Here is a 13,221-nt window from a genome sequence, read left to right as displayed (position 1 = left end):
TCATCAGTCCCACCTAGTGGACAGATATCTAAGAGACCTGGTGAGCGCTTCTAACCAGCAGGTGTCATGGTAATAGAAAGATACAGCCAGTCAGTGATGCACACCAATATCCCGTTATTATCAGGGATACTCAACTATGTAGCTGATACTAGCCTCCTTCTGGTTTCAAAAGAAAAACAGGCCTTATTCCTAAAATAAAATCCCAATTTCAGCTTACATTTTTTTTGTAAATTGTTGAATATGCAATTTAAAAGAGAGGCTGTCATCAATTAGAATTCCAAGATATTTATATGAGGTTACAGCCTCCATCTCCTTGCCCTGACAGGTAGTAATAGGTGAAAGGTTCAGAGGTCTATTTCTTGCTTTAGAAAACACCATTAGTTTAGTTTAGTCAGTATTGAGGATAAGCTTCAATTGACACAAGGTATGTTGAACAGTATAAAAAGCAGTTTGCAAGTTCTGGAAAGCTTTTGTAAGAGACGAGGTACAACTGTAAATAACAGTATCATCAGCATAACAATGAAGTTGCGCATTTTGGACATTTTTGTCTAAATCATTTATATAAATAGTGAATAAGAGGGGACCAAGTACAGAGCCTTGGGGCACACCATTCAGGACAGACAATTTAACAGACATAAGCCCATCAAATTGAGTGCACTGAGTTCTATCAGACAGATAGTTAGCAAACCATGCAACTGCATGCTCTGAAAGACCTACACTCAACAATCTCTGCCTTAGTATAGCATGATCAACTGTATCAAAAGCCTTAGAGAGATCAATAAAAAGTGAGACACAGTGCTGTTTTTTGTCAAGGGCTTCAGTGATATCATTTAAAACATGCTAAGATATGCTTATCATAGATGGGATACTTTGGCATGTAAACCTCTTATCCCGTTTTATGTTGTTTTTTTGCGGTCTGCCAGGCTCAGTTTCACACCTTTTCAGGTCAGATGGAAACAGTAATAGTTGTAACTGAAGTCTGGACACTGACTGTAGGCCGCAGTCTATTATAATATTAGTCTTTCAACCACATAAACTGTTTTTTTTTACCTTTATTTAACTAGGCAAGTCAGTTAAGAACAAATTCTCATTTTCAATGACAGCCTGGGAACAGTGGGTTAACTGTCTTGTTCAGGGGTAGATTTTTACCTTGTCAGCTCGGGGATTCAATCTTGCAACCTTTTGATAGCTAGGCTATATGCAAGGGGTTATCAGTGCAGAGTCAATGAGTAATGATAACTGGGCTATATACAAGGGGTTATCAGTACAGATTCAATGAGCCAATCCAATACCTTGACTTTGTTGTCCTTAAGCCATTTTGCCACAACTTTGGAAGTATGCTTGGGGTCATTGTCCATTTGGAAGACCCATTTGCGACCAAGCTTTAACTTCCTGACTGATGTCTTGAGATGTTGCTTCAATATATCCACATAATTTTCCTACCTCATGATGCCATCTATTTTGTGAAATGCACCAGTCCCTCCTGCAGCAAAGCACCCCCACAACATGATGCTGCCACCCCCGCGCTTCACGGTTGGGATGGTGTTCTTTGGCTTGCAAGCCTCCCCCTTTTCCCTCCAAACATAACGATGGTCATTATGGCCAAACAGTTCTATTTTTGTTTCATCAGACCAGAGGACATTTCTCCAAAAAGTACAATCTTTGTCCCCATGTGCAGCTGCAAACCGTAGTCTGGCTTTTTTTATGGTGGTTTTGGAGCAGTGGCTTCTTCCTTGCTGAGTGGCCTTTCGGGATTTGTCGATATAGGACTCGTTTTACTGTGGATATAGATACTTTTGTACCTGTTTCCTCCAGCATCTTCACAAGGTTCCTTTGCTGTTGTTCTGGGATTGATTTTCCCCTTTCGCACCAAAGTACGTTCATCTCTAGGGGACAGAACGCGTCTCCTTCCTGAGCGGTATGACGGCTGCGTGGTCCCATGGTGTTTATACTTGCGTACTATTGTTTGTACAGATGAATGTTGTACCTTCAGGCGTTTGGAAATTTCTCCCAAGGATGAACCAGACTTGTGGAGGTCTACAATTTATTTTCTGAGGTCTTGGCTGATTTCTCTTGATTTTCCCATCATGTCAAGCAAAGAGGCACTGAGTTTGAAGGTAGGCCTTGAAATACATCCACAGGTACACCTCCAATTGACTCAAATTATGTCAATTAGCCTATCAGAAGCTTCTAAAGCCGTGACATAATTTTCTGGAATATTCCAAGCTGTTTAAAGGCACAGTCAACTTAGTGTATGTAAACTTCTGACCCACTGGAATTGTGATACAGTGAATTATTGTCACGTTCTGACCCTAGTTCTTGTGTTTATCTGTTGTTTTGTTGGTCAGAACGTGAGCTGGGTGGGCATTTCTATGTGTTGTGTTTCTATGTTGGGTTAATGGGTTGCCTGGTATGGCTCTCAATTAGAGGCAGGTGTTTGGCGTTTCCTCTGATTGAGAGTCATATTAAGGTAGGTTGTTCTCACTGTTTGTTTGTTGGGTGATTGTCGCTGTGTCTGTGTTTATTGCACCACACGGTACTGTCTCGTCTCGTTCGTTTTTCCTGTTCATTGCGTGCTTCGTTATATGTAGTTTGCATGTTCAGGTCAGTCTACGTTGTTTGTTATTTTGTAATATTTCAAGTATAGTTCGTGTCTAATAAATTCATTATGTCTACATACCTCGCTGCACATTGGTTTTCCGATCCCTCTCTCCTCTCCTCGTCTGAGGAGGAGGAAGAAGTAGACAATCGTTACAATTATAAGTGAAATAATCTGTCTGTAAACAATTGTTGGAAAAATTACTTGTGTCATGCACAAAGTAGATGTCCTAACCGACTTGCCAACACTATAGTTTGTAAACAAGACATTTGTGGAGTCTAACCTAAGTCTATGTAAACTTCCGACTTCAACTGTTATCAGTATCGAGTCAATATGTTTTGTTACGAGGTAATTGAAGTAGATATGTACATATAACTATGAATAAAGTGACAGATAGTAAACAGTAGCATCAGCGTATGTGAATATGGTTCAAAGTTAGTGCAAATAGGATGACTGCAGATCATCTGGGTTGCTATTTGGTGAACTATTTAACTGACTATTTACAGACTTATGAGGTAGAAGCTGTTCAGGGTCCTGCTTTTTCCAGACTTGGTGCCGTGAGGTAACGGAGAGAACAGTCTATGATTTGGGGGGCTGGAGTATTTGACATGTTTTAGGGCCTTCCTCTGACATCACCTGGCATAGAGGTCCTGGATGGCAGGGAGCTCGGACCTAGTGATGTACTGGGTCGTCCGTCATACCCTCTGTAGAGCCGTGCGGTCGGATGCCAAGCCGAGTGGTGATGCAGCCAGTCAAGATACTCTCAGTGTAGCAGCAGGGGCGTGCTCCGCTCTCAGTTTCCTGTTGTCCACGATCAGCTCTTTGTTTTGCCCACGTTGAGAGAGAGGTTATTGTCCTGGTACCACACTGCTAGGTCTCTGACCTCTTCCCTATAGGTCGTCTCATCGTTGAGGGAGAGGTTATTGTCCTGGTACCACACTGCTAGGTCTCTGACCTCTTCCCTATAGGTCGTCTCATCGTTGAGGGAGAGGTTATTGTCCTGGTACCACACTGCCAGGTCACCGACCTCCTCCCTATAGGCTGTGTCATCGTCGTCGGTGATCAGGTCTACCACCGTTGTGTCGTCGGCAAACTTAACGATGGTGTTGGAGTCGTACATGGCCATGCAGTCATGGGTGAACAGGGAGTACAGGAGGGGACTGTGATGTTGCCTACCCTCACCACTTGGGGGCGGCCAGTCAGGAAGTCCAGGATCCAGTTGCAGAGGGAGGTGTTTAGTCCCAGGGTCCTTAGCTTAGTGATGAGTTTTGAGGGAACAATGGTGTTGAACGCTGAGCTGTAGTCAATGAATAGTATTCTCACATAAGTGTTCCTTTTGTCCAGGTGGGAAAGGGCAGTGTGGAGTACAATAGAGATTGCATCATCTGTGGATCTGTTGGGGCGGTATGCAAATTGGAGTGGGTCCAGGGTTTCTGGGATGATGGTGTTGATGTGAGTCAGTCTCTGACTGGTGGAATGCAGATTCCATCATCTCTGCTCTGAGAAGAGGACGAAGTAGGAAAAACTTAAGCCCAAAACCAGCTTATCAGAAGTTGAGACGATATTCTTTCTCCCTCCCCAAATACAATCTCTACTTTCCCAAATTAACTGTTCTTCTCTATGAAGTAACTATAGAAGGGCCCCAAGTGGCTCAGTGGTCTAAGGCACTACATACCCTGGTTCAATTCCAGGCTGTATCATAGCGGTCTAAGGCACTGCATCTAGAGACATCACTACAGATCCTGGTTCAATTCCAGGCTGTATCACAGTGGTCTAAGGCACTGCATCTAGAGACATCACTACAGACCCTGGTTCAATTCCAGGCTGTATCACAGCGGTCTAAGGCACTGCATCTAGAGACATCACTACAGACCCTGGTTCAATTCCAGGCTGTATCACAGCGGTCTAAGACCCTGCATCTCAGTACTAGAGGCGTCACTACAGACCCTGGTTCCATTCCAGGCTATTTTGTAAATGGCATCGCCGAAGTCAAGGATCGGTAGGATGGTCAGTTTTACGAGGGTATGTTTGGCAGCATGAGGGAAGGAGGATTTGTTGTGAAATAGGAAGCCGATTCTAGATTTAATTTTGGATTGGAGATGCTTAATGTGAGTCTTACTACATGATTCCTACATGTGTTATTTCATCGTTTTGGTGTCTTCAATATTATTCTACAATGTAGAAAATTGTAAAAATAAAGAAAAACCCTTGAATGAGTAGGTTTGTCCAAATTTTTGACTGGTATTGTATATATTATGCATGCCAACATATTTTGCAAATAATTACATCCAACGTTTTACCATTGTAACATTTGACGTAAAGTCCCTTTCACTGTGGTTCGGAAGTGTGATAGAGTTCCCAGCTGCCGATGCCTCATCACGATTGGTTAATCCCCAGAATTTGCAACATTGTCAATGAGCGTCATCCTCTTTACTTTGTGGTACCTGTCTGTACTACCGGCTGAGATAAACGGTCTGGACTACCGGCTGAGATAAACGGTCTGGACTACCGGCTGAGATAAACGGTCTGGACTACCGGCTGAGATAAACGGTCTGGACTACCGGCTGAGATAAACGGTCTGGACTACCGGCTGAGATAAACGGTCTGGACTACCGGCTGAGATAAACGGTCTGGACTACCGGCTGAGATAAACGGTCTGGACTACCGGCTGAGATAAACGGTCTGGACTACCGGCTGAGATAAACGGTCTGGACTACCGGCTGAGATAAACTGTCTGGACTACCGGCTGAGATAAACTGTCTGGACTACCGGCTGAGATAAACGGTCTGGACTACCGGCTGAGATAAACTGTCTGGACTACCGGCTGAGATAAACGGTCTGGACTACCAGCTGAGATAAACGGTCTGGACTACCGGCTGAGATAAACTGTCTGGACTACCGGCTGAGATAAACTTTTAGGAGCTGATTTCACTTCTGGCGCAGACTTTGTCTGGACAGCGTTTTAACATCATCCTACTCTGTGCTGGGAAGTGTTTGTTGTTGTCTTAAGGTTTTAACAGGATTCCTAGGGGCCTTTTCTGAGATGGTTTGTGAGTCTCAGAGTAGAATATTTTTAAATAACATCAATCAATGCCAAGATGCTGAGATTGTTTACAATCACTGTGGCTAAATAGTGAAGTATGGTTCCACTGAAAAGTTACGGTGACGTTGGAACCCCTCTGATTGAGTTGACATCGTTCTGAGGTCAGTAATGTCCTGTAACAGTCAGCAGGTTATTTATGAATCGCCACGGCAGCACAGTGCTGCCATGTTGCCTGGGAACCAGTCCACTCCCACTGGGCAAAAAACAAATGGCTGAATCAACGTTGTTTTCACGTCATTTCAACAACAACAAAATCTATGTGATGACGTAAACGTGAAAAACTGATTGGATTTTCAAAAAAGCGATCGAAAACTGTGGACACAAGGGCAAACTCTCTCTCTCCCTCCTTCTCTCTCTGTATCTCTCCCTCTCTCTCTGTATCTCTCCCTCCCTCTCGCTCTGTCTCTCTCTCTGTATCTCTCCCTCCCTCTCTCTCATTCTCTCTCTCTCTCTCTGTATCTCTCCCTCCCTCTCTCTCTCTCTGTATCTCTCCCTCCCTCTCTCTCTCTCTGTATCTCTCCCTCCCTCTCTCTCTCTGTCTCTCTCGCTCTCTGTATCTCTCCCTCCCTCTCTCTCGTTCTCTCTCTCTCTCTGTATCTCTCCCTCCCTCTCTGTATCTCTCTCTCTCTCTCTCTGTATCTCTCCCTCCCTCTCTGTATCTCTCCCTCCCTCTCTCTCGTTCTCTCTCTCTCTCTCTGTATCTCTCCCTCTCTCTCTCTCTGTATCTCTCCCTCCCTCTCTCTCGTTCTCTCTCTCTCTCCCTCCCTCGCGCTCTGTCTCTCTCTCTGTATCTCTCCCTCCCTCTCTCTCTCTGTGACTCTCTCTCTCTCCCCTCATGTTTTTGTTAGACCACAGCTGTTGTCTTGTTTATAAAAACAACATTAAAGAGGAAGGGTGTAGATGAAGTTTGAGGATCAAAACACCCCCCCCATTGTCCCAAATGGCAACCTATTCCCTATATAGTCCTTTTGGGCTCTGGTCTAAAGTAGTGCACTAGATAGGGAATAAGGTGCCATTTGGAAAACAATTTGTTTCAAAACACATCTTCCTGTCACAGTAGACAGTAGAGACACATGATGTTGTACAGTATGAGTCATATCCGCTGTGTAAATCCAAGAGATGTCGCAATTCTTCAGTGAACAACTGGAAAATACTTGATAAATATACTGTATGTGATTCTTTATTTATTAACCTGCATAGAGCCAATCTCTTTACAGAGCCAGGACAATCAGAGCAGAACTGATATCTTTACAGAGCCAGGACAATCAGACAAGAACTGATATCTTCACTATTCTGGTTGTCCTAAGAGTACGTAAATAAAATAGGTAATCCCTCTTCACAGAAACTATCGATGCCAGATGCTATTCCCTATCTAGAGCACTACTTTTGACCAGAGCCCATAGGTCCAGGACCTAAATTTAACGCCTAACACCTTCCAAATGCGTAGAGGTCTTGGCATTGGCTTCTACAGTGTGAGCGTTTCATACAATAGTCAAGTCAAGTACGGCCACATGTACGAGTTGTGATTTATAGGCAAATAAATGTTGCAGTAGCTGTTTCCTCAGTATTTCTGTCGTTTTGTTTCATGCTGGTAACGAACAAAGAAATGTGAATCCTAACGTTATAGATATCCCGCATAGAGCAGCAACACTGTGAGTAAAGTGTTGAAACACTCGTTTTTACAAGCAATGTGCGCAGGCATAAAAGTTGGTCTAATTTACTCGAAACTCTTCTAAAGTGAGACTTTGTCCTTGTGTTTCTTGGCTATTTACATAGCCCTCTTCACAAGCTATGGTTGTTTTTCACCGTTTAGGTTTCCTTCCGCTGCTTGCAACGAGATAATGTCGCACACTTGAGGACTACGCGGTCAATTACCAAGGCAACCTTAAAGGGGCAGCAGAACATGTTCCTCTCATCTGGGATATTTTGGTTAAACGACTAAGGTACATAATATTCAATTACATTTAGAAAAATACCACATTACTTCTTACTAGTAATATATTTATTGTATTAGAAACATTACTAAGCATGTAATCTGTTTTTTGTATTTCTTTGTGTAATTACAGCGAAATATATATTTTGGCTGGTAAAAACATGTCTGGTATATATTTTATATCTAACTGCCCCAGTGGCTGGTATATATTTTATATCTAACTGCCCCAGTGGCTGGTATATATTTTATATCTAACTGCCCCAGTGGCTGGTATATATTTTATATCTAACTGCCCCAGTGGCTGGTATATATTTTATATCTAACTGCCCCTGTGGCTGGTATATATTTATATCTAACTGCCCCAGTGGCTGGTATATATTTATATCTAACTGCCCCAGTGGCTGGTATATATTTATATCTGTTATATCTAACTGCCCCAGTGGCTGGTATATATTTATATCTGTTATATCTAACTGCCCCAGTGGCTGGTATATATTTATATCTGTAATATCTAACTGCCCCAGTGGCTGGTATATATTTATATCTAACTGCCCCAGTGGCTGGTATATATTTATATCTGTTATATCTAACTACCCCAGTGGCTGGTATATATTTATATCTGTTATATCTAACTGCCCCAGTGGCTGGTATATACTTATATCTAACTGCCCCAGTGGCTGGTATATATTTATATCTAACTGCCCCAGTGGCTGGTATATATTTATATCTAACTGCCCCAGTGGCTGGTATATATTTATATCTAACTGCCCCAGTGGCTGGTATATATTTATATCTGTTGTATCTAACTGCCCCAGTGGCTGGTATATATGTTATATCTGTTATATCTAACTGCCCCAGTGGCTGGTATATATTTATATCTAACTGCCCCAGTGGCTGGTGTATATTTATATCTGTTATATCTAACTGCCCCAGTGGCTGGTATATATTTATATCTGTTATATCTAACTGCCCCAGTGGCTGGTATATATTTATATCTGTTATATCTAACTGCCCCAGTGGCTGGTATATATTTATATCTGTTATATCTAACTGCCCCAGCGGCTGGTATATATGTTATATCTGTTATATCTAACTGCCCCAGTGGCTGGTATATATTTATATCTGTTATATCTAACTGCCCCAGTGGCTGGTATATATTTATATCTGTTATATCTAACTGCCCCAGTGGCTGGTATATATTTATATCTGTTATATCTAACTGCCCCAGTGGCTGGTATATATTTATATCTAACTGCCCCAGTGGCTGGTATATATTTATATCTAACTGCCCCAGTGGCTGGTATATATTTATATCTAACTGCCCCAGTGGCTGGTATATATTTATATCTAACTGCCCCAGTGGCTGGTATATATGTTATATCTGTTATATCTAACTGCCCCAGTGGCTGGTATATATTTATATCTAACTGCCCCAGTGGCTGGTATATATTTATATCTGTTATATCTAACTGCCCCAGCGGCTGGTATATGTTATATCTGTTATATCTAACTGCCCCAGTGGCTGGTATATATGTTATATCTGTTATATCTAACTGCCCCAGTGGCTGGTATATATTTATATCTGTTATATCTAACTGCCCCAGTGGCTGGTATATATTTATATCTGTTATATCTAACTGCCCCAGTGGCTGGTATATATTTATATCTAACTGCCCCAGTGGCTGGTATATATTTATATCTGTTATATCTAACTGCCCCAGTGGCTGGTATATATTTATATCTAACTGCCCCAGTGGCTGGTATATATTTATATCTGTTATATCTAACTGCCCCAGTGGCTGGTATATATTTATATCTGTTATATCTAACTGCCCCAGTGGCTGGTATATATTTATATCTGTTATATCTAACTGCCCCAGTGGCTGGTATATATTTATATCTAACTGCCCCAGTGGTTGGTATATATTTTATATCTAACTGCCCCAGTGGCTGGTATATATTTATATCTAACTGCCCCAGTGGCTGGTATATATTTATATCTAACTGCCCCAGTGGCTGGTATATATTTATATCTAACTGCCCCAGTGGCTGGTATATATTTTATATCTAACTGCCCCAGTGGCTGGTATATATTTATATCTGTTATATCTAACTGCCCCAGTGGCTGTTATATATTTATATCTAACTGCCCCAGTGGCTGGTATATATTTATATCTGTTATATCTAACTGCCCCAGTGGCTGGTATATATTTATATCTGTTATATCTAACTGCCCCAGTGGCTGGTATATATTTATATCTGTAATATCTAACTGCCCCAGTGGCTGGTATATATTTATATCTAACTGCCCCAGTGGCTGGTATATATTTATATCTGTTATATCTAACTGCCCCAGTGGCTGGTATATATGTTATATCTGTTATATCTAACTGCCCCAGCGGCTGGTATATATGTTATATCTGTTATATCTAACTGCCCCAGTGGCTGGTATATATTTATATCTAACTGCCCAGTGGCTGGTATATATTTATATCTAACTTCCCCAGTGGCTGGTATATATTTATATCTGTTATATCTAACTGCCCCAGTGGCTGGTATATATTTATATCTGTTATATCTAACTGCCCCAGTGGCTGGTATATATTTATATCTGTTATATCTAACTGCCCCAGTGGCTGGTATATATTTATATCTAACTGCCCCAGTGGCTGGTATATATTTATATCTGTTATATCTAACTGCCCCAGTGGCTGGTATATACTTATATCTAACTGCCCCAGTGGCTGGTATATATTTATATCTAACTGCCCCAGTGGCTGGTATATATTTATATCTAACTGCCCCAGTGGCTGGTATATATTTATATCTAACTGCCCCAGTGGCTGGTATATATTTATATCTGTTGTATCTAACTGCCCCAGTGGCTGGTATATATGTTATATCTGTTATATCTAACTGCCCCAGTGGCTGGTATATATTTATATCTAACTGCCCCAGTGGCTGGTATATATTTATATCTGTTATATCTAACTGCCCCAGTGGCTGGTATATATTTATATCTGTTATATCTAACTGCCCCAGTGGCTGGTATATATTTATATCTGTTATATCTAACTGCCCCAGTGGCTGGTATATATTTATATCTAACTGCCCCAGTGGTTTGTATATATTTTATATCTAACTGCCCCAGTGGCTGGTATATATTTATATCTAACTGCCCCAGTGGCTGGTATATATTTATATCTAACTGCCCCAGTGGCTGGTATATATTTATATCTAACTGCCCCAGTGGCTGGTATATATTTTATATCTAACTGCCCCAGTGGCTGGTATATATTTATATCTGTTATATCTAACTGCCCCAGTGGCTGGTATATATTTATATCTAACTGCCCCAGTGGCTGGTATATATTTATATCTGTTATATCTAACTGCCCCAGTGGCTGGTATATATTTATATCTGTTATATCTAACTGCCCCAGTGGCTGGTATATATTTATATCTGTAATATCTAACTGCCCCAGTGGCTGGTATATATTTATATCTAACTGCCCCAGTGGCTGGTATATATTTATATCTGTTATATCTAACTGCCCCAGTGGCTGGTATATATGTTATATCTGTTATATCTAACTGCCCCAGCGGCTGGTATATATGTTATATCTGTTATATCTAACTGCCCCAGTGGCTGGTATATATTTATATCTAACTGCCCAGTGGCTGGTATATATTTATATCTAACTTCCCCAGTGGCTGGTATATATTTATATCTGTTAAATCTAACTGCCCCAGTGGCTGGTATATATTTATATCTGTTATATCTAACTGCCCCAGTGGCTGGTATATATTTATATCTGTTATATCTAACTGCCCCAGTGGCTGGTATATATTTATATCTAACTGCCCCAGTGGCTGGTATATATTTATATCTGTTATATCTAACTGCCCCAGTGGCTGGTATATACTTATATCTAACTGCCCCAGTGGCTGGTATATATTTATATCTAACTGCCCCAGTGGCTGGTATATATTTATATCTAACTGCCCCAGTGGCTGGTATATATTTATATCCAACTGCCCCAGTGGCTGGTATATATTTATATCTGTTGTATCTAACTGCCCCAGTGGCTGGTATATATGTTATATCTGTTATATCTAACTGCCCCAGTGGCTGGTATATATTTATATCTAACTGCCCCAGTGGCTGGTGTATATTTATATCTGTTATATCTAACTGCCCCAGTGGCTGGTATATATTTATATCTGTTATATCTAACTGCCCCAGTGGCTGGTATATATTTATATCTGTTATATCTAACTGCCCCAGTGGCTGGTATATATTTATATCTGTTATATCTAACTGCCCCAGCGGCTGGTATATATGTTATATCTGTTATATCTAACTGCCCCAGTGGCTGGTATATATTTATATCTGTTATATCTAACTGCCCCAGTGGCTGGTATATATTTATATCTGTTATATCTAACTGCCCCAGTGGCTGGTATATATGTTATATCTGTTATATCTAACTGCCCCAGTGGCTGGTATATATTTATATCTAACTGCCCCAGTGGCTGGTATATATTTATATCTGTTATATCTAACTGCCCCAGCGGCTGGTATATGTTATATCTGTTATATCTAACTGCCCCAGTGGCTGGTATATATGTTATATCTGTTATATCTAACTGCCCCAGTGGCTGGTATATATTTATATCTGTTATATCTAACTGCCCCAGTGGCTGGTATATATTTATATCTGTTATATCTAACTGCCCCAGTGGCTGGTATATATTTATATCTAACTGCCCCAGTGGCTGGTATATATTTATATCTGTTATATCTAACTGCCCCAGTGGCTGGTATATATTTATATCTAACTGCCCCAGTGGCTGGTATATATTTATATCTGTTATATCTAACTGCCCCAGTGGCTGGTATATATTTATATCTGTTATATCTAACTGCCCCAGTGGCTGGTATATATTTATATCTGTTATATCTAACTGCCCCAGTGGCTGGTATATATTTATATCTAACTGCCCCAGTGGTTGGTATATATTTTATATCTAACTGCCCCAGTGGCTGGTATATATTTATATCTAACTGCCCCAGTGGCTGGTATATATTTATATCTAACTGCCCCAGTGGCTGGTATATATTTATATCTAACTGCCCCAGTGGCTGGTATATATTTTATATCTAACTGCCCCAGTGGCTGGTATATATTTATATCTGTTATATCTAACTGCCCCAGTGGCTGGTATATATTTATATCTAACTGCCCCAGTGGCTGGTATATATTTATATCTGTTATATCTAACTGCCCCAGTGGCTGGTATATATTTATATCTGTTATATCTAACTGCCCCAGTGGCTGGTATATATTTATATCTGTAATATCTAACTGCCCCAGTGGCTGGTATATATTTATATCTAACTGCCCCAGTGGCTGGTATATATTTATATCTGTTATATCTAACTGCCCCAGTGGCTGGTATATATGTTATATCTGTTATATCTAACTGCCCCAGCGGCTGGTATATATGTTATATCTGTTATATCTAACTGCCCCAGTGGCTGGTATATATTTATATCTAACTGCCCCAGTGGCTGGTATATAT

The sequence above is a fragment of the Salvelinus fontinalis genome, chromosome 1 (genome assembly GCF_029448725.1).
Source record: "Salvelinus fontinalis isolate EN_2023a chromosome 1, ASM2944872v1, whole genome shotgun sequence".
Lineage (NCBI taxonomy): Eukaryota > Metazoa > Chordata > Actinopteri > Salmoniformes > Salmonidae > Salvelinus > Salvelinus fontinalis.
The sequence above is the reverse complement of the archived record's forward strand: the minus strand, read 5'-3'. Positions refer to the sequence as shown.